This window comes from Sorex araneus, chromosome 2 (genome assembly GCF_027595985.1).
Source record: "Sorex araneus isolate mSorAra2 chromosome 2, mSorAra2.pri, whole genome shotgun sequence".
NCBI classification, from domain to species: domain Eukaryota; kingdom Metazoa; phylum Chordata; class Mammalia; order Eulipotyphla; family Soricidae; genus Sorex; species Sorex araneus.
This window is the reverse complement of record NC_073303.1, coordinates 227,757,633-227,777,683: the sequence shown is the minus strand read 5'-3', so window position 1 is coordinate 227,777,683 and position 20,051 is coordinate 227,757,633. Positions and strand designations below refer to the sequence as shown.

The following is a 20,051-nucleotide window of genomic DNA, read 5'->3' as shown; positions in this document are numbered from 1 at the left end:
ATCATAAGTGATGCCAGGAATTGAACCCAAGTCGGCTTCATGCGAGGCAAGTGCCTTACTCACTGTAGTATCTCTCTGCTCCATGATGGTGTCTTTTGTAGCACACACAAAAACTTTAATTTGAAAATTCTTTATTTGAAATAATTTTAAAACATTTATTACTATTGGGGCCAGAGCGATAGCACAGCGGGTAGGGCGTTTGCCTTGCACGTGGCCGACCTGGGTTCGATCCCCGGCATCCCATATGGTCCCCCAAGCACTGCCAGGAGTAATTCCTGAGTCAGAGTCAGGAGTAACTCCTGAGCATCGCTGGGTGTGACCCAAAAAGCAAAAGAACAACAACAACAACATTTATTACTACCATGTATTTATTATAGCTGAGAGGAGAGTTGTTCACTAGATATTGTTGGGTGTTTCTTGTTTTTTGGTTTTTTTGCTATTGGACACTAGAACTTAAGGAGAGGAGTGAAAAAGCTCAGGGGAGAGAACATGAGGTCCTGCCCATTCATGTCATCAGGAAATGAGTAATCAGATCAGATCTAAATGCCAACCTCTCCTAAAGGTTCTTAGAAAAAGGTTCCATAACAATTATTCACTGGACCCAAAAAATGGTGCATCGCCAGGTGTGACCCAAAAAAAGCAAAAAAAAAAAAAAAGTGTTCCCTTTTTTGTTTATTTGTTTGGTTTTTGGTCCACACCTGGAGAAGCTCAGGGGTTACTCCTGACTGAACTCAGGAATTACTCCTGGCAGTGCACATGGTGGCTGGGGATTGAACTCCGGTCAAGCCAAGTGCAAGGCAAACAACCTACACATTGTATTATCTCTTTGACCCCCAAAAATGATTATTTCTAAAAGAAATAATTTCCTTGGCAACAATTCCCAGCTGAAGGACAAGTCCGCGTTGTACCATAACAGAGCTGGGGTTATGGCACTTAGACATCTGTGAAAATTGTGCAGTGGACATGATGTATGCTTAGGGGCTAGCTCCCCCCCACAGATGAATCTATTGTTTTATGGATTAAAGATGTTAATCCATAAAATAGGGGCCAAAGTGATAGTACAGAAGGAAGGGTGCTTTCTTTGCACATGGCTGACCCAAGTTCAGTCCCCAGAACCACATACGAAATGATCCCTGAGTGCAGAGTCAGGAGTAAGCCCTGAGCACTACTAGTGGTACATGTGGTTCAACATGTACCCCCAACCTCCCCTGCACACACTCACCTGAAAAAAGATGCTATAGGTGGTTCTCACATAGGTGTCATGGGAGAAGGGGTGAATTTATTTATGAACTTATTTATTGCTGCAAGTTTCATAAAAATTCACTGATAATTCCTGGAGGTGAGGAGATGCAAACAGGATATTAGGGATTTTCTCTCCTAACATCAAAATGGTTTGGAATACAATCACATCTGCAAAACTGAGCTGATTGCCACTGAGAAACCTTTGCCTGTGATCCCTTAAAGTCTTTTCAAACACAGGATTATACTAAAGCATGGTCTTCTGGACCATGCTGGCCACCTCCTTTGGTTGTTCATCCGATTTTAAAAAGATATGCAAGACGAGCAGCTCAGGCAGTTTCAGGGTCCCATCCACAGACCATCAATCCGGGTTCTCTCCTTGGGGTCCTGCCTAGGAGCTGGTGCTGCTCTGCTCCATGGGGGAGAAATGCTTCCCCTCTGCACCCACTTCATTGGTCAGATCCAATGCTTGGCCCTTGTTGGAGCAGCAGGTGATTCGCATCTTGCAACTTTGGCAATTATTCCTTTATTTCTAAAAGTCCTTCATCAAACTTAACTTCAGCAGCCGCCAAAGCTCACCTGATGAATTCCATGCAGCCTCTTGGAGCTTAAGCTTTGCTGCCACAATGACTTTTCAGACTTTCAGGGGTTGACTGTGGATTGCTCCCTACCAGTCATACAAAGCCCCCCATTTTTTCTAATTTTCATGACATCATAAGGTTTTTTTCATTGCTAGTACTTTAAGTGTCATGTCTAAGAAGCCATTGTCTAGCCCAAGGTCAAATGACTTAACTTCAGGGCCAGGGATGTGGCTCAAGTGCTTTGCATGTGCTCAAGTGCTTTGCATGAGGATGGCCTGGGGTCCATCCTCAGGACCACATGGCCCCCTCTCCCAGCGTTGCTTAGTGGTTCTGGAGCCCTGTGAGAAATGTCCTCTCCACACTCCTCAAAAAAAGGGAAGAGAAACTTACTCTATACTTTTTCTGAGATTTTTATAGTTTTGCCTCTTGTATTTGGATCTTTGTTCATTTTTACTTAGTTTTAGCATGGGCATTCAAATTCCTTTTGTGTGTATGTATTTAATTGTTTCAGAATTACTTGTTAAAAAGATGATCATTTCCTCACTATTGTTTTCATACCTTTGCTGAAACTCAGCTGCCCAAAAATATGTGGTTTTATTTCTGGGCTGCAGAGTTCTCCATTGAGCCATCTCATTCATCCTGTGCCAACAGCGCAAGCCATGACACTGAGGCATGCACTGTGGCTTTGACCTAAGTATGAATCAGTGAGAAGAACTCCTACTTTGCTCTTTTTCAAGATGGTTTTGACCACTCTGAAATGTTTTGCCTTTTGCTCTTTTGCAAGATGTTTTCCCTTTTGCTTTTTTTGGGCCACCTGAAATGCTTTCACTTTGTTTATTTTTCAAGATGGTTCTGGCAATTCTGAATTCTCATGAAGTTGGCAGGTTCATCTGTCTCTCTGGAGGGGTCTCTCTCATGAGAGGAGGGTCCTGTTATGTTTACTAGGGAAGACCTCCCACAGTCCCTGGCATGGAGACCAGGAGGGTGAGGGGGCTGTGTATAAGCTGTGTGAATGAGTGAATGAATAAATGAATGCTACTGACTCATTCAGATAGTTAATATTCTGTAATATTCTGATCAGAACCTGGGCAAACATCCTTAACAAAGAAGGGCTTAGGAAATGCATTAATTAAATTCATGGTTACACCTCTATCGACAAGTGTAGTCATGTGCTGTTTCACCTGAGGTTTCCTTAGTTTATTATAGTCATTATGTTTGTCAATAAGAGAAAAATGTGCCCATATTACTGTAGGAATTAAGTCTGAATTGCTTACTCAGGCCTTTCACAACTGCGTCTTTAATCAATACGAAAGCACAGTGACAGTCTTATCAAAGCCAAAAGATTATCAATATTGGTCTGCAAATTGGACTCTTAGTTAATCTGTTAATGGTTTTCTTTGTTTAGCGGGATGATCCTGAACTAATATGCTCCTAAACCTACATGTGCACATTTGTCCCATGGATCTGGGTTAGAGTCCTGCCAGGAGTCGCACAGCCCTGAAGGGAAGGCAGCACATACAGGTCTTCTGAGTCTGGGCGCTGATCTCAGACGTGTTTGGAGGGCCCAGAGGAGCGGGTCATGGGGAAGTGTGTCCTTTATGCCAGAGAGACAGGGAAGTGTCAAGCACCGAGCATACAGACCTTTAGCTGAGTAGCAAAACCTGCCTAGGATTTTTGGCCGGCAGGAGTGAGTACTGGAGAGAGAGCTTGGGGACGGTGAAGGAGGCTTTGCAGGTAGACAAACAGTGAGAGAAAGGAATGTTCCACTAGTACCTGTGCACATGTAAATATGCAGATGTGTCATCCTCCCCATAACTAGGCCAGTTGGAAACTGCCTAAAAGATACATTTTGTCCGCATAAGTTAGCACACAGCCCCAACTTCCACCGGGCCTATGCTCCAGCTGTCCTCTCCTCAAGCAGTTATTCTCCCTTTCCTTTCCCTCTCTCCATGCAGACGCTCTTTCTTTCACCAGGCTGGGCATTCCTCTCAAGTCCTTACTCCCTGCACAGTGCCCAGGAGTTCAGGTAGGAACTGGGCCAGAAGTTACTAGTCCTGATGAAGCATGTGTTTTGCAAGATGCAGAATTTTCCACCTATCCCACACTAGACCTTTGGCTCCCGACCATGCTGTGCGGGCAGAGAGACGGACAAGCCACTGGGTTCCAGCCTCTGCCGCGCTGCAGGTTGGCCATGAAGCTTTGTGCAATATTGAAAGCATTGCTGAGAAACAGCCCCAATATTCTTTCCTCCATCAATCAGTGACAAGTATTTATTGATTGAGTACCTTTGAACTTTTTTAATTGGTTGTGGGGGCGGGAAGGACTAGAGAGTGGAAACTGTGACATTGGTGGTGGGAAATGCACACTGAAGAAGGGATGGGTGTTGGAACACTGTATGACTGAAACCCAATCATTAGCAACTTTGTAACTCTGTATCTGAGTGACTCAATTAAAATATATATAAATATTCTGGACCTTTTCTCTCTTCTTGGCCAGGGCTGTCCTGCACCTTAGGCAGGAAGATAGTGACTGCAAAGAAGATGAAAATGTCGCTGAGTGGGGCTGGAGCAATAGCACAGCGGGTAGGGCGTTTGCCTTGCACGTGGCCAACCCAGGTTTGATTCCCAGCACCCCATATGGTCCCCTGAGCACTGCCAGGGATAATTCCTGAGTGCAGAGCCAGGAGTAACCCCTGTGCATCGCTGGGTGTGACCCAAAAAGCAAAAAAAAAAAAAGAAAGAAAGAAAAGAAAAGAAAAAGAAAATGTCACTGAGCAACAGCACAGTGGGTAGGGCATTTGCCTTGCACGGGGCTGACTTGGGTTCGATTCCCAGCATCCCATATGGTCCCCTGAACACTGCCAGGAGAGTGCAGAGCCAGGAGTAACCCCTGTGCATCGTCGGGTATGACCCAAGAAGCAAAAAAAAAAGAGAAAAAGAAAAGAAAATGTGGCTGAAGTCCCTGAACTACTGACTCCAGCTGGTAATGAAAACTGACAAGTGATTCAATTAAAAAAAGAACTTCAAAATAAATAAATTCTTACTTTGGAGAAAAAAAAAAGACCAGAGATAGTTCAATGAGTTGAGTACATGCTCTGTATACAAGAGGCCTGGGTTCCATCCTCAGCACCATATGGACACCCCTGTCCCCCACCTCGACCAAAACAAAACAATTTTTCGGCAATGGCAGTGCCTCCCTTGCACGTGTGAGGCTATGACTTTGATCCCTGGTACCTCCCCACGTTCTGGGAGTGTGATCCCCTAACCCTGCCTGTCTCAATCAAGCATGTGATCCCTCCATGCTATGCAACCAACAACACAATAAAGAGGAATATTTTACGATCTGTTATGGCAAGCATCCATTAAGCTACACAAGCCATTAGTACACATCCTGATGGTTTTCACCTGCTAAACATACTTGTGCAACCGGAATCTGGATCAAGAAGGTGAGCAGCACCTCAGGACGACTCTCAGGCCAGCCCCTGTCACTGCCTCTCCGAGGACAGCCACTGCCCTGGCTTGTGACAGCATAGATCAGCTTTGTACGGTTTTGAACTTTAGAGAAATGGAATCCTCAAATAGAGACTCTTGGCACTTACTTACTTTTGACAAATAGCTTGGTCAGTGACTGAAATGGGAGAGTGAGATGGTGTTTGAAAGATCACTAATGTAAAATGGCATAAATGGCTTGTGTCAGGGTCGCTGCAGTCTCTGGGAGGGTGAACAGGACAGGACAAACGGAACGGCCTGGGACATGTTTCCCTGAGGGCCCATCCAGTTGCTGTGCAAACTCAGAACATCTCTTTCCTTCCCTAGACTCAGGTGCGACTCTGTAGAGTTGCAGTGGATAATAGTTTTCTACCTTTTCACCATTATAGACACTTTTTGTTCTCTGGTCCCACTTTGGCCACTGCCATGGGCATCATTCTTGGAAAACAATGTATGTGCTGAGCAGAACAATGCATATGAAATGACAAATGTTTCCAGTTTCTTGTTCACAGAAAATGCCTGGAGCAGAGTTGTAGAAGATCATAGTGGGCAGCAGTGGGTAGAGTTCTAGTCAAGAGTAGAGGTGCCCTATAGTTCAGTTCCTTGATTGCAGTTTCTTTGTCAGAGAAATGTTCAGAGCCTGGTTGCCCCGGAAACCACTGTCTTTGGAAACTGCTGGAACTTGAGTTCTTGGAGCACTGTGAAAAGTGCCCTGCCTAGCTCCAGGCAGCTCCCAGTCTGGGAAGAGTATTCCAGTGTCCCATTGAAATGGGGTTGCCGCCTCCTCCAGCCCAGTCTGGCCACCAAAGCTAGACTCTGAGGGGCTCCTAAGCCCCAAGAGTCCTCTGCTTTCCAGACCTGTCCCCATTTCTGTGACCAAGGATGGGATGAAGTCCCTGTGGGCAGGACCTAAGCTTGCTGATAGGAAGTGATCTAGAGCTGGGGGCCAGGGAAGGAGAGAAACTGAAAGCGGAGGATTTTGCCCCAGAGTTCTGGCAAAGGGCACCTGCAAGGACATGAGAAGGACATGAGGGAGGAGTGCAGGATGGTAAAGAGAAGGTGAGGGGGATGGAGTGATAGCACAGTGGATAGGGCATTTGCCTTGCACACGGCCGACCCGGGTTAGATTCCCAGCATTCCATATGGTCTCCCAAGCACTGCCAGGAGTAATTCCTGAGTGCAGAGCCAGGAGTAACCCCTGTGCATTGCCGGGTGTGACCCAAAAAGAAAGCAAGAAAAAAACAGAGAGAAGGTGAGGCTGGGGTTTGGAGGGCTGAGTGATGTACCTGGCAGTCGCTCTGCCTCTCTGCAACATTCTGGGCACTATGCGGGGGAGGGGAGCGTGGAGGGGTGGAGGAAACCCACTCAGTCTCAGTGGAACAAAGCAACAAGTTCTTGAATGTAATGAACAGAGGAGGACATGCAATCAGGAAGGGGATAAGCGGCAGTGAGTCAGCCGAGAGCTTGCAACCTGCTCTAAGGCCATCCAGAGAGCTAGGTTGGACATGAGGACATGCCTGGGGCATAAAACTGGAGAGCCAATGTACAACACATTATTTTAACATCTGCTTCTCCCCATCTTCAAGGCAAGGGTCCTGTGCAGCAAGGTGCAGGACAGTAGGAATTAATGGGTAAGGAGCAAGGTGTTACCTTGGGATTTAGAAGGGCCTGTCGCAAGAACTATAGTTTCTGGAACTCGTGGCAGATTGTTGAGGTACAAGAAACACGTTTGAGTTTACACGTATGAACTGGTGCTGCTCTAGAAAATAAGAATAAAGAGTTATGGGCTGGAGTGATAGTACAGCGGGTAGGGCATTTGCCTTGCACGCGGCCAACCCAGGTTCAATTCCCAGCATCCCATATGGTCCCCCAAGCAGCGCCAGGAGTGATTCCTGAGTGCTGAGCTAGGAGTCAGCCCTGAGCATCTCCAGGTATGACCCAAAAAGCAAAAAAAAAAAAAAAAAAAAATGAAGAGTTGTAAGCCCTGTCTTCAAGGAGCTGAGATTCTGCTCAGGAAGAGGGCACAGGATGAGAAACTCAGCCCAGGAAAGACAGAGCCGCTGAGAGGCTTTACAAGGGCAGAGCTGTCTAGCGCAAGCTCTGCTAGATTGCACTAACAGAACAGCCATCTCAGAGGCAATGCAAGCCCTGCCTTGGGCTCAAAGTTCTGTGGGGTTCTCCTGGCAGACACACGCCATGCGAATGCACACACTCACACAGTGTCCATTGACTTTGGAAATCCACAGAACAGCTGTGGTCAGTAAGAGCATGAAAGCATACATGGGGTAAAGATACATCCTGGGATGAGTCCCGGGCAGGGCACAGAATGCAGGTTGGGAAAGGTAGGCTCCAGCAGGAGTCGATTCCCTATAGGAATAGTCACATGGTTGTGGGAATGACCTGGTAAGGTGTGTGATGGTGGGGTCAACTGAGGGCACTGACTAGGATCCTGATGGGATCGGGTGGGGGCAGCAAGCATGGCGACCGAGCTCAGGGTCAGGGGGGCCACCACAGCTGAACTGAGTGCTCTCACCTGGAAGAGGCTCCAGAACCCAGCTTCAAGCAGGGCTTTCTGCACTATGGAGATTGGCATCACCCAAAGGGCTTCCTTAGCCTGTTTGTGTCACCCCTTGCCCTCCAGCCCTGCATAACTCAGAAAAGAGGAGCTGGGAGGTGAAAAGTCCTCTGGGTAATCCTGATCCCCCTCCCCTCTTGAAATTTAGTCTTTCTCACCCAGAACAGCTGTCCAGAAAGGTCACTGAGAAGGAGCAGAACATCCTATTTCTCTCAAAACATGCGCAGCCCAGCCCAGACGTCCCGCCTATTCACTCACCCCCTGCTGTCCAACATGGGCATTGGACATTGTCTACTGGGGTGGGACCCAAGACCCAGTACTAGGGCCACCCACCAAAGCAAAATCAGCACAACACAGTGACAGCTTTGGGACAGGAGAGTTCCCTGCACTCTAGAAGGCCTGGCAAGGGGAGCCTGGGGGCATCAAGGCTCCAGAGGGAGGGTGGGAGCCAGCCAGAGGGCAGAGGTGTCTCAGGGAGAAGCTGGCTGTGCACAGATGAGACCGAGGTGAGCGGCTGGTCCAGGAAGAACGTGTGAGCCCAGGAATATCTGGGGAGGGCAGGTAGGAAAAGAGGAGAGACCCAGGGAGTGGCGCTCATCCTGCAGACCCGGGAGAGACACAGGGTGCTGGATTGTCACCACTCCCCTGGGGGTGGATAGGTCTGGAAAGCAATCCGGGCTGGAGCAACTGCCCTGCTCTGTGACCTGAGCAGGGAGTGCTGAGCTGAGTGTCCGTGGGGACAGGGATGCAGGGCTGGACTCCTCACACCCTCCAGGAGCTACTCAGAGGATGCTCTGGAAGCCGTATCAGCCTCCAACCTTGGCTGGAGCTGGGCGCCTAGGGATCATCCCTGTTTCTTCTTCCTGTTTTCCCAGAACCCTCTGCCAACCCTTCCCGCTCTCCGCACATGGCTTTAGTCTGCTGTATGCCTCTCCACAGCCCTGTGCCCGTCACTCCAGGCAGTGAAGGCCCAACACCTGCTCAGACCAACCATATCTCAGCCCTGCAGCTGCTTGTCTCACACCCACATGGCTCGGCCTGTGCTGCTCAGGCCCAGCCTCTGCTCGTCAGGCACATCTGCTGTGCTACTCCCCAGCCCGTGCCAGCCCTCAGCGCACCCACCCCCACCAGCTGCCTTCCCTCCCCGGGTTGAGCAGCCCCCTCACTGCCCACCCCTGCCTCCCGGGGAGCCCAATCTCTTACCTCACGCCAGCACTTTCAAATCCCCAGAACCAGAGCCGGAGTGATAGCACAGCAGGGAGAGTATTTGTCTTGCATGTAGCCAGCCCAGGTTCAATCCTCAGCACAAATATTATCTCGAGCACAGAGCCAAGATTATTCCTTGAGCACAGAGTCAGGAGTAATCCCTTAGCACCACCGGGTATGGTCCAAAAAACCCAAAAACTTAAATCCCCACAACCTATGCTTACCTATCCCAGAAGCATCTCAGAACGTCAAAGCCAGCAGTTGCAATAATCAGGTTCCCAAATACCACCGGGAGTGATTCCTGGGCACAGAGCCAGGAGAAACCCCTGAGCATCGCTGGGTATGGCCCAAGAACAAAAAAAAATCAGAGGCATTTCACAGTGGTTCCCCCTCCAAAGCCCCCATTTCCAGGAAACAGGACCTAGCTGTACCCCCAGGGTCACCCAAGGCTCTGTGTTAATGTCCCCAGGCCCAGTCCTGGGCTCCCTGATCATTTCTGGCATGATATTCGTGAATCTACTATGCAAGCGTTCCTTGGAGGCCCACCCAGCCATCCTGGCATCACATGGTCACGGTGCCAATTCAGCATCTCACTCGGCCCTCACTTCTCTCACTCTCACACCAGTCACTGACCTGGACTTCACCCTTCAATTGTGTGTCTCCTCCTAAGCTGCCTGAGAGTCACACTTCCTCATTGGCACATCTGGCCACTTCCTGGCCTGCCCGTTATGGCAGCTATGATGGTGACAAGAGCAGTGAGAGGGACACCATCTGAAGTGGGGTTGTGGGCTAGCAGCTCAGCTAGAATCCCCTGAGGGACATATATGAATCTATGCACTCAATAAATGTTTATTAGCACCTACAATGTGCCACTGAGCAAGGCCCTTAGGATATATCAAGGGGAAAATGCACTCAGAGTGCTTCATTATACATGAAGTGCCAGTTATGACCAAGACTAGTGCTTCACCAGGCTGGCACATGCTGCTTGAGCCTGCAATAGAAAGTTCCTGACTCCAGAGGAAGGCATCGTTCGGCTCAGATTGGAAGGATGAAGAGGTGCTTGCTGGGAGGCAGGCCTGTGAGGCTCCGGGCTAAAGGACCAATCTGCAGAAAGGCCCCGCATCAAGGGAGCAGAGACCACTGACAGGCAGGAAGTCCAGCGTGGGCAAGGACCGCAGAGCTTTAAAAATTGTGAAATATGGGAACTAGAACAATAGTACAGAGAGGAAAGCATTTGCCCTGCATGCAACCAGCCCAGGCTTTCATCTGAGGCATCCTGTATGGTCCCCCAAGCCCACCAGAAGTATTCCTGAGTGCAGAGCCAAGAGTTACCCTGAGCATCACCAGGTGTGGCCTCAAAACATATAGTAATAATAATAAACATTGTAAAAATAAGGGGCTTGAATGATAGTACAGTGAATAGGGCACTTGCGTTGCAGGTGGCCAACCCAGGTTCAATCCCTGGCATCCATATGGTCCCTCAAGCCCACCAGGAGTAATTTCTAAGAGCAGAACCAGGAATTACTCCCTCAGCATTGCCATGTGTGACCCCAAAAACTAAGCAGGCAAGAATATTATAAGACAAGGGCCAGGGAGGCAGCTCCTCAGTTGTGTAAGATCACAGGCATCACACACATACACACACACACACACACACACACATACATATCATAACACAGAACCCACTATTTCAACTGCCTCAGGTGTGCAATTCGTGTTGTGTAGTAAGTTTCCAAGATGGTGCAGCCGCAGTGTCTAGATCCAGGACATTCCCTCACCTTAAAAGGAAACCCTGGGGGCAGGAGCGATAGCACAGCGGGTAGGGCGTTTGCCTTGCACGTGGCCGACCCAGGTTCGAATCCCAGCATCCCATATGGTCCCCTGAGCAGTGCCAGGAGTAATTCCTGAGTGTAGAACCAGGAGCAACCCCTGTGGATCGCCGGGTGTGACGCAAAAAAAAAAAAAAAAAAAAAAGGAAACCCTGGGCTGGGAAGCTGGTACAACAGGGAGTCTTGTGATGCAGCCATTGTGGGTCTAATCCCCAGCACCACGTATGGTTCCTGCCAGTAGTAATCCCTGAGCACAGAGTCAACCATATATGGCCCCAGAACAAAGCAAACAACAACAGGAAATCCTAAAGCTAGATACAGTGACTGTGACTCCTCTGGCACCCACTTCTTGAGTTTTAGCCTCTGCGTTTGCCTGTGCTGGGCCCTTCACGTCCCTGGGATCATGGCATTTGCTACCTTCAAGGGCCGGGATTGTGGCTCGGAGGTGGAACCTTTGTCTTAATGTGTGAGGCTCTAGGTTCAATACCCAGTACCACACAGCAAATAGAAATGTGGGGTATTTTGTGTCTGGCTTCTTCCCATGCATTCACGTTCATCTGTGTACATTAACATCCATTAAACTGTACCTCAATTATTTTTCTGGTCGAATCGTCCCAACAGTCTGGAGCCGCCATTTTGCTTCTCCATCCGCTTCCTCCTCCGGCTGTTGTGAATAATGCTGTTGCAAACATGTGTGCACAAGTTTGTTTGAACATCTAGGAGTGGAGTGGTGGGGTCATATGGCAACTCGTTCTGAACTCTGTGAAGAAAGGTACACACTCTCATGTGTACATTTGGTAAACTGTAAGTTGGTGGTGGTAAGATGGGGTGAAGGTGACATCTAAGAGCAAACATTGTTATTTTCCAGTGTTTACAGGTTCGTTTCTTCCTTTTTCCTCCACTTGTAAGGAGAACAGTGCTTGGAGCCAGCTAACAAAGCAGCCACGAGCTCTGTGAGCCCCACCAGCCCTTCAGGATCTTGGTCAGTTGTGTTCTCAGATGTATCTCGAAAGCCTAGAACACCGCTTGGCCCATGGCTGGTGTACAATAACCATTTGTCGCATGAATAAATAAATACAATGAGCTCTTTCAGGTGCCCTAAAAATTCAAGAAAACAGACTTTCATCAGCTAGAACCGAAGTGAATGGGATAACACCGCAGGTGAGTAGTTTGACAAGAAAAGCATTTCCCAGAGCCCCAGCCCTCAGCCCCTGCATCCTTTCTGCCACTGCCTCTGCAAATCCCTCTTTACCTGTTGGCTGGGAGCTAGGAGAGCCTGAGGGCTTTGGACTTCATAGCTGGGCAGCCTAATGGGAGGAGCTGGAACCCACAATATCCCTTGGTCACAGATCCCTGGATCCCATGGTCACGTTCTGCACTAGCCCTAAGTGTGTGTGGCCAGCCTAAGGCACCCTCAGGGATCCCTCAGAAGTGCTGTGGCGTGGTCACCACTCTCCCTCCCTCCCCCAGCAGAGGCCAGAGGGAGGAAGAAAGAGAGAAGGATGGCAGCGGAGCGTGCAAATTGGAGGCTGATATTGAATTGCAGCTAAATGAGCAGAGGATTAGGTGCCCCACCTGGACCCACCCCAGGAAAATACCAAGGTCGGGGCTAACTCTCGTGAGAAGGTAGCAGGCCTGGCACCGGAGGATGTGGGGGTGGACACGGGAGTTATGAGGTGAGGGCTGGGCCCGCAGGAAGGGGGCCGCTGTGGGCTTGTCTGAAGACCCCCTTCCTGCCATCCTCCACCTGGTGCTTCAAGGCCAGAACCTGGGGTCTGCAGGCAGCTGATGCTCTGGGCCAGAGCGTCCTCGGGGTAGAGCGGGAGAAGCTGCCTGCACTGAGTAAGTACAGGAAGGCTTCCTTGAGGAGGGTGAAGGGTGTGGGGTTAGGCTGGGATCCAGGAAAACCTGAATTATAAATTATGACTAAATTACTTCCTAGCTGTCCTTGGACAGTTTATTCTACAAGCACTTTTTGGCACGTCTGTTCCATGCCAATCAAAATTAAGTACTATTACTACAAAGGCAGATTCGACACAGTTCCTGTCCTCGGAGTTTAAACACATTATCCAGAACGGCGTGACCCAGGCTGCCAGAGGGGTGAAGCAGAGGGCTGGGGGTGGGGACAGCTTCAGGCCTCGAACCTCCTGAATCCCTAACGTGCGCTGGACCCCACATCACTACACTGTTGGGAAGGTCTGAGAGGATCCGAGTGGGTGCCTCCACAGGCCAAGCCCGGAGGGAAGAGGGAGACAGCGTCAGGCGGGCAGCAGGAGGGTGCAGAGTGCAGAGGAGAGAGCAGCCAGCCTGTGACTGTGGACCCTGGGCACCCCAGGGCAGGCCGGGGAGCAGGAGCTGGGGGTAGGCTGTAGCTGCCCCAAGAGAGGGGTCAAATAGATTGGGTGACCCCAAGCCAGGTCCTAGAACCCTGCCCGCTGTTAGCTCTGCGTCTCTGCTCCCTGGGGCATCAGGCACCCACAGTCCCCGCTCCCAGCAGGTTGGAGAGAGCAGGGTCCAGGACCCGTGGGAAAGTTCTTCCCCTCTGCGCTCCCACCTGGGGGAAAAGCCCCTCTGAGAGGGAAGAGGCCAGGGAGCAGTGTGGGATTCGGTGTCCCCTGGCCCCAGCTGAGAAAGCCGGGACTCGGCGGAGTCGGGCCAACAAGGCACAGCGTGGCGTCCAGCAGCAGCTCCCGGGCCCCCACTGCGCTCCCGGGCTGTGCTGGTCCTGCTCCAGGGGCACAAACCCCACCCTGCCAGTGCCCCCTCACACCTCAGCCCTTCCAAAGGACAAACTCATCCCGACCCCTCCGCTCCACCCTGCAAGTTCTGAGAAGCAACTTCTCTCCAGAATCAGCCCTGACGTGCACCCAACAAAGAACAGGCTATGGGAGTGGGGTGGGGGGGTCAAGGAAAGGGAGCCAAGCTGGCAATGTTGCTCATTTATTCATGCAACAAACTTTTGTTGAACGGCTATGCTGAACCCTGCCCCGTGCCAGTCACTGGAGTCTCGGTGAGCAAACCCGAGCCTGCTTCCCAGTCCAAAAAGGACAGACATGGGTAAGACGTGGGCAGAGAAGGCCATGCGGGGAGCCATGGGTTGGCCTCCCCGAGGAATGGGGCAGGGGCTGATCCGCAGGAAGCTTCTCCAACAGGAAGGCAATTCTTATGTTGGGATTGAGTCCCATCTTTGCAACTGTGCAAGTAACCCAAAAGTGGGGCCATGAAATGGATTTAGTCGTTGTGACCTTCATTTCCCGTTTAGTGAAAGAGAGGAGGAATGCAGGGAATGCTGCTGTATCACATGTTAATTGAGCCTGTAGCCACCTCCCCAGATCATGTTCACGTGGAGGATATGCCATGCATTTCTTCCTATGGGTCTCAATCTAAGTGAGCCCCTCACTAGCTGGGATTGAGAATGAGCAAATGGTGACCCTGTTCCTGGCACCTTGGTCGGGCATAGCTGTGAGCCACCAGAACTGGGGGGGTTGGTGAGACCTGTCTTAGCTCCAGGCCCCACCACAGGCAGGAGAGTGAGCAGAGACCAGGTGGGCCTTGCTTCTGACCTTTCTGGGTCCAGGGGTCTCTGGCCCCTGAAGGGGGACTGAAGCTGGGATTCGGCCAGTGACAGAGGGAGCAGACACTGTCTTCATAGTTCAGCCCCCAACTTTGCAACCTAGTAAGATTAGGTGACTTTTACAACCTCTGTAACCTGGGGTCAATGTGACTGGTCCCTAAAAGCTCTTGGGAGGATTTCATTTGTCACCCAATTGTCCCAGACCATCCACCCTCTGGGATCCTCCTTAGCTTTCACATAGAATAAGATTCCAAGTTAGTCAGAGACAGGGCCAGGGACTCTGCAGAAGACAAAAGCCCCCTAGGGGTGCTAGAGCGATAGCACAGCGGGTAGGGCGTTTGCTTTGCACGCAGCAGACCCGGGTTCGATTCCCAGCATCCCATATGGTCCCCTGAGCACTGCCAGGAGTAATTCCTGAGTGCAAAGTCAGGAGTAACCCCTGTGCATCGCTGGGTGTGACCCAAAAAGAAAAAAAAAAGCCACCAAGGATCCTTCCCAGTTTCCATGGCCTGAGCAAGCCCCCACTAAGCTGCAGCCCGGGGCTGCTGTCGTCACTGGCCCCTCTGTGGGTCTGCCCTGCCCCTCCCCGTCGCCCCCAAGTTCTGGCCTCACTCTCACTGGGTGTTCAACCTTCATAGCAGCCTGGCAGAGAGAATGGAGACGCGACTTGGAGCAGGAGACACAGCTCCACCTCTGAGCACACCCCTGAATGCCACTCCCGGGCTCCCTCAGGGCACCTTCCCGACTATAACACCCCAAAAACACCCACTATTTCTGCTTTTCCAGGGTATTGGTCCCCCTCTTCAAGCCACCAACACAGAAACCCCAAATCCCTGGTTTCCTTGCTATTTGCGTTAGTTAACATTCATTTCTCACTCCTTTCCCATCTTGATGAGTACAGGGGGGCTGAGATGGGGATTTATTTTCATGATCAAAAAATTCTGTGCCCACGGTTAAAAGTTTGCTCCAAGTGGTGAAGCAGGGAGGGCAGTTAGGATAGAGTGGGCCACTACGACAGTGATAGTTAGAAATGATCACTCTGGGCAAGCACTGAGTGCTGAGAGTAGGTAAAGGGATAAACATGAGAACCTTTCAGAACCTGTATGCAAACCATAATGTCCAGAAGGAAATATAGACAGACAGACAGACAGACAGACACAGAGACAGAGAGGCAGATTTGGGGTGGAGGGTGGGAAGGAAACTAGGGGACATAGGTGGTGGGGAATGTACGCAGGTGAAGAGAAGGGCATCCGAACAGTGACTGAAACCCAATCGTGAACAACTTTGTAGTGAGTATCTCACAGTCTCACAGTGATTCAATTAAAAAAAATTCTTGACCCTTTCTCTCCCCCCCCACACCCCCACTCCCACCCCCACCCCAGCCATCATGGCAGCTGTACTTGGCTGGGGCTGTCCTGTACCTAAAGAAGGAAGATGGTGGCCACAAAGAGGATGAAAAAGTTGCTAAAGTCCATCAACTTCTGTCTCCAGCTGGTGTTGAAAAGTGGCAGGTACATGCTGGGCTACAAGCAGCCGCTGAAGATGATCCGGCAAGGCAAGGCGAAGCCGGTCACACTCACCAACAGCTGCCCAGTGCTCGGGGAAACCTGAAGCCGAGCACCATGCCCTGGTGGCCACCATGCAGGCTCATGACTTCAGCAGCAAAAACATGGTGTTGGGCACAGCCTGGGAACCACTCCAGAGCGGACACACTCGTGGTCGTTGATCCAGGAGACTCTGACATCATAAGAAGCATGCCAGGACAGACAGGTGAAAAGCAGATCATGCAAAAAGCTTTCTGTAATAAAATCAAAACTTGTTTAAAAAAAATAGTAGAAAAAAATTAAAAAAAAATAGTAGAGGGGTTAAGGCACTTGCCTTGTTGACTTAGGTTCAAATCCCCAACATCTCATATGGACATAGGGACTCCAAGTACTGCCAAGAGTGATCTCAAAGCACAGAACCAGGAGTAAATTCTTAGTATCACAGGGTGTGACCCTCCAAATAAAAAAACAATGACTGAAATGTAATCATAAAAGTTTGTAAGTCTGTAACTGTATCTCACAGCAATTTTTTTTATTTTTTTTTTAAAAAAAAAAGAAAGAAAAGAAAAGAAAGGGAAAACAACAACAGCCAGGCTTTGGAGTGGTGTTGAAACACTGTATATCTAAAACTCTGTTGTCAGCAGCTTTAAATTAGGATGCCTGCATTTAAAAATAAAAATTAGATCCTCTAAAAGCCAGATTCCTATGACTATAGTTCTGCCTCCCTACTTCTAGGCTGTGTGAACTCAGGAAAGTTACTTGACCTCTCTGTCTTGTTTTCCTCATCTTCAAAAAGGAAGATGCTCATTAGCTCATAGGATTGCTACTATGAGGGTTAAAAAAGCAGAAGACTAGGAATGGCTGAGTTAGAACTGGCAGAGCAAGCACGTGCAGCTTGGTTAGTGTCATAGCTGCTGGGCCAGGCCTGTGGCCCCATGGTAGAAGTCTTGCCTTGCCTCTGTGAGACCAAGTTTGATCCCTGGCCTTGAAATCATCATCATCATCATCATCATCATTCCCTTTCTTCATTTAACACCTCTAACAACCACATGGTGTCTCACAGCCCCTGCATGGGCACACAAGCTTCAGCTCAGTCAGGCCTAGTCCATGACTTTCACTCCTCTTTCAGGGCTATAGAAAATGTCTTTTTAAAAAGTTACAGTGTGGGGGAGCTCTCGAGAGAGAATTGTCTGCGTGTTGGGACATTCGGAGGTTCCCACTCTCCGTCATGGTGCTGAAGGTGGCAGCAGCTGCGGGCGGCGCTGTGAAGGCCATGCTCCGGCCGGCTCTCCTCTGCTGTCCTTGGGAGGTTCTGGGTGCACGGGAGGCCTCCCAGAGGAACGTCTCACAGCAGACAATTCCTCCGTCAGCTAAATATGGTGGGCGGCACATGGTCACCATGATCCCTGGGGACGGCCGTGATCAGGCCGGAGCTCATGTTGCACGTCAAGTCGGTGTTCAGGCATGCGTGTGTGCCCGTGGACTTTGAAGAGGTGCACGTGAGCTCCAACACAGATGAGGAAGATGTGCAGAATGTCATCATGGCCATCTGCCGGAACCGCGTGGCCCTGAAGGGCAACATCAAAACAAACCACAACCTGCCCCCTTCGTACAAGTCACGGAACAACATCCTCCGCACCAGCCTGGACCTCTATGCCAATGTGATCCACTATAAGAGTCTGCCCGGCATGGTGACCCGACACAGGGACATAGACATCCTGATCGTGCGGGAGAACATGGAGTACAGCAGCCTGGAGCACGAGAGTGCGGCAGGTGTGGTGGAGAGCCTGAAGATCATCACCAAGGCCAAGTCCTTGAGCATTGCTGAGTACGCCTTCAAATTGGCCCACGAGAGCCGGCGCAAGAAAGTGACCGCTTTGCACAAGGCCAACGTCATGAAACTGGGCGATGGGCTCTTCCTACAGTGCTGCAAGGAGCACTATCCTACAGTGCCCACTACCCACAGATCACCTTCAAGAACATGATTGTGGATAATACCACCATGCAGCTGGTGTCAAGACCCCAGCAGTTTGACATCATGGTCATGCCCAATCTTTACGGCAACATTGTCAACAATGTATGTGCAGGCCTGGTGAGGGGCCCCTGGACTGGTGGCGGGTGCCAACTATGGCCATGCATACGCGGTATTTGAGATGGCCACACGGAACACTGGCAAGAGCATCGCCAACAAGAACATCGCCAACCCTACAGCTACCATGCTGACATGATGCCCGGCCACCTCAAGCTCCACTCCTATGCCAAGTCCATCTGCAAGGCCGTCCTGGCATCCATGGACAATGAGCACATTCATACCCTGGACATCGGAGGCCAGGGCACCACCTTGGAGGCCATCCAGGACATCACCCGCAATATCCGCAACATCAACGGGTGGGCTATCCTGTGAAAGTCACCCCCCACTCCGGCCCCCAGTCTCCTCCACATCCCAGTCAGCTCAGCAGGTGGGCCCAATAAAGCAGCTTCAGGCACTCAAAAAAAAAAAAAAAAGGTTACAGTGTGGGGGTGGAGCGATAGTACAGCAGGTAGGGCATTTGCCTTGCATGCAGCTGACCCGGGTTCAATCTCCGGCATCCCATATGGCCGCCCCAGCACCGCTAGGAGTAATTCTTGAGTGCAGAGCCAGGAGTAACCCCTATGCATCGCTGGGTGTGACCCAAAAAAAGAAAAAAAAAGTTACAGTGTGGAATTGGTCACTCCCATAAGCCACCTCCAGCGCCACTGGCTTTGATCCAGAGACTCATAAATAAATCTTGAAAGAGATCAACATGTGGCAGAATTCTCCTGGATCCAGCCCAAGGCTGAGTCGTCCAGAGTACCCCGGAAGGGGCGGCGGGTGGGGTGAGCCCAGCACCCGCCCAAAAAGAGCCCCAGCAGCCGAGAACCTCCACACTCCACAATTGCCACTGTGCTCCCAGCGGCACTCCACTGCTCAGGATGGCCTCATCCAGAAATTAATCCATTGAAAAACCCAGGCACACAGGTTTTGTGACTGACATCTACAGACTCTCATGGAGTCAGGGATGGGCCACCTCCTCCCTCTTCCCTGTACTTCCAGAAGCAGTCACACACGCCCCCAAACACCACCAGTTAAAAATCTAACTTCAGCTTTATTACTCTGTTAAAAATCTTGGACACCCTGGAACATGCAGCTGCAAATACAGCAAATACAAACTCTACAACACTGATAAACCAGGAGTAGCACAGGAGATTGGGAGGGATGTAATGCAAAAGGCATCCAATCTCAATTAACAAATAGCAACATAGAAAGCTTAACCTGTAGTGACATTTTAGTAATCTTGTATACAAGGGCTTAATAGTTCCATGGTGAAATACACACTCTTCACTTTTTTCTGAGGAAATCTTTTTTTGCCATTCTTTTAGTATAACAAGCAATATAAAATAAATTATTGAGTGCCTAATATGGGAGCAGGCCTAAGGGGTGGTGGGAAAATTGGAGATAATGGTGGTGGGAGGTGTAATGGTGATGGGATGGGATTGGTGTTGGTGTATTGAACATCTGTAACAAATTGTCATGAATAACTTTGTAAACCACAGTGTTTATATAAGGTGTAAGGGGAAAATAACATTTTAAAAATAACAGTAGTAAAAAGTTACTCTATGGTTTACCAGTTAAACAAAGTTATTTTGTATACAAAAAGTTGTTAAGTAGAGAAACATGGCAGGAACTTGATGTTAATAAAGCAACTAGTTCCCACTGAAGAATGAGCACAGTTCATATTTCTTGTCAAGGTATTTTATGAGTCCCGAGGGGAGAGGATTCCCTGCTGCAGACAAACCTAATGTGCTCTAGTGCTGAGAAAAGGGCCAAGTGAGGAGCAGTCGCATGGGAGACAATGTAACCTGCAGGACGTTTGCAGGACGAGGAGGAAGGCTTGGAAAGCAATCCTGCAAGCGGGTGGTCTTGTCAGACATGGTGGTGTTCACATTCCTGGTGGCACAGAGAGTAACATTGGAAAACATGAGGGAGGCTTCTGTG

General features: G+C 49.9%; 3 pseudogenes; 2 read left to right on the top strand and 1 right to left on the bottom strand.

The window, feature by feature from the left end:
* Positions 1–1,291: 1,291 nt before the first annotated feature.
* On the bottom strand, positions 1,292–14,376 carry LOC129401756 (glutathione S-transferase A4-like; annotated as a pseudogene).
* Positions 14,377–15,926: 1,550 nt separating this feature from the next.
* Positions 15,927–17,173, top strand: LOC101557487 (60S ribosomal protein L30-like; annotated as a pseudogene).
* Positions 17,174–17,226: 53 nt separating this feature from the next.
* LOC101557758 (isocitrate dehydrogenase [NAD] subunit gamma, mitochondrial-like) lies at positions 17,227–18,440 on the top strand (annotated as a pseudogene).
* The last annotated feature ends 1,611 nt before the right edge of the window (positions 18,441–20,051 follow it).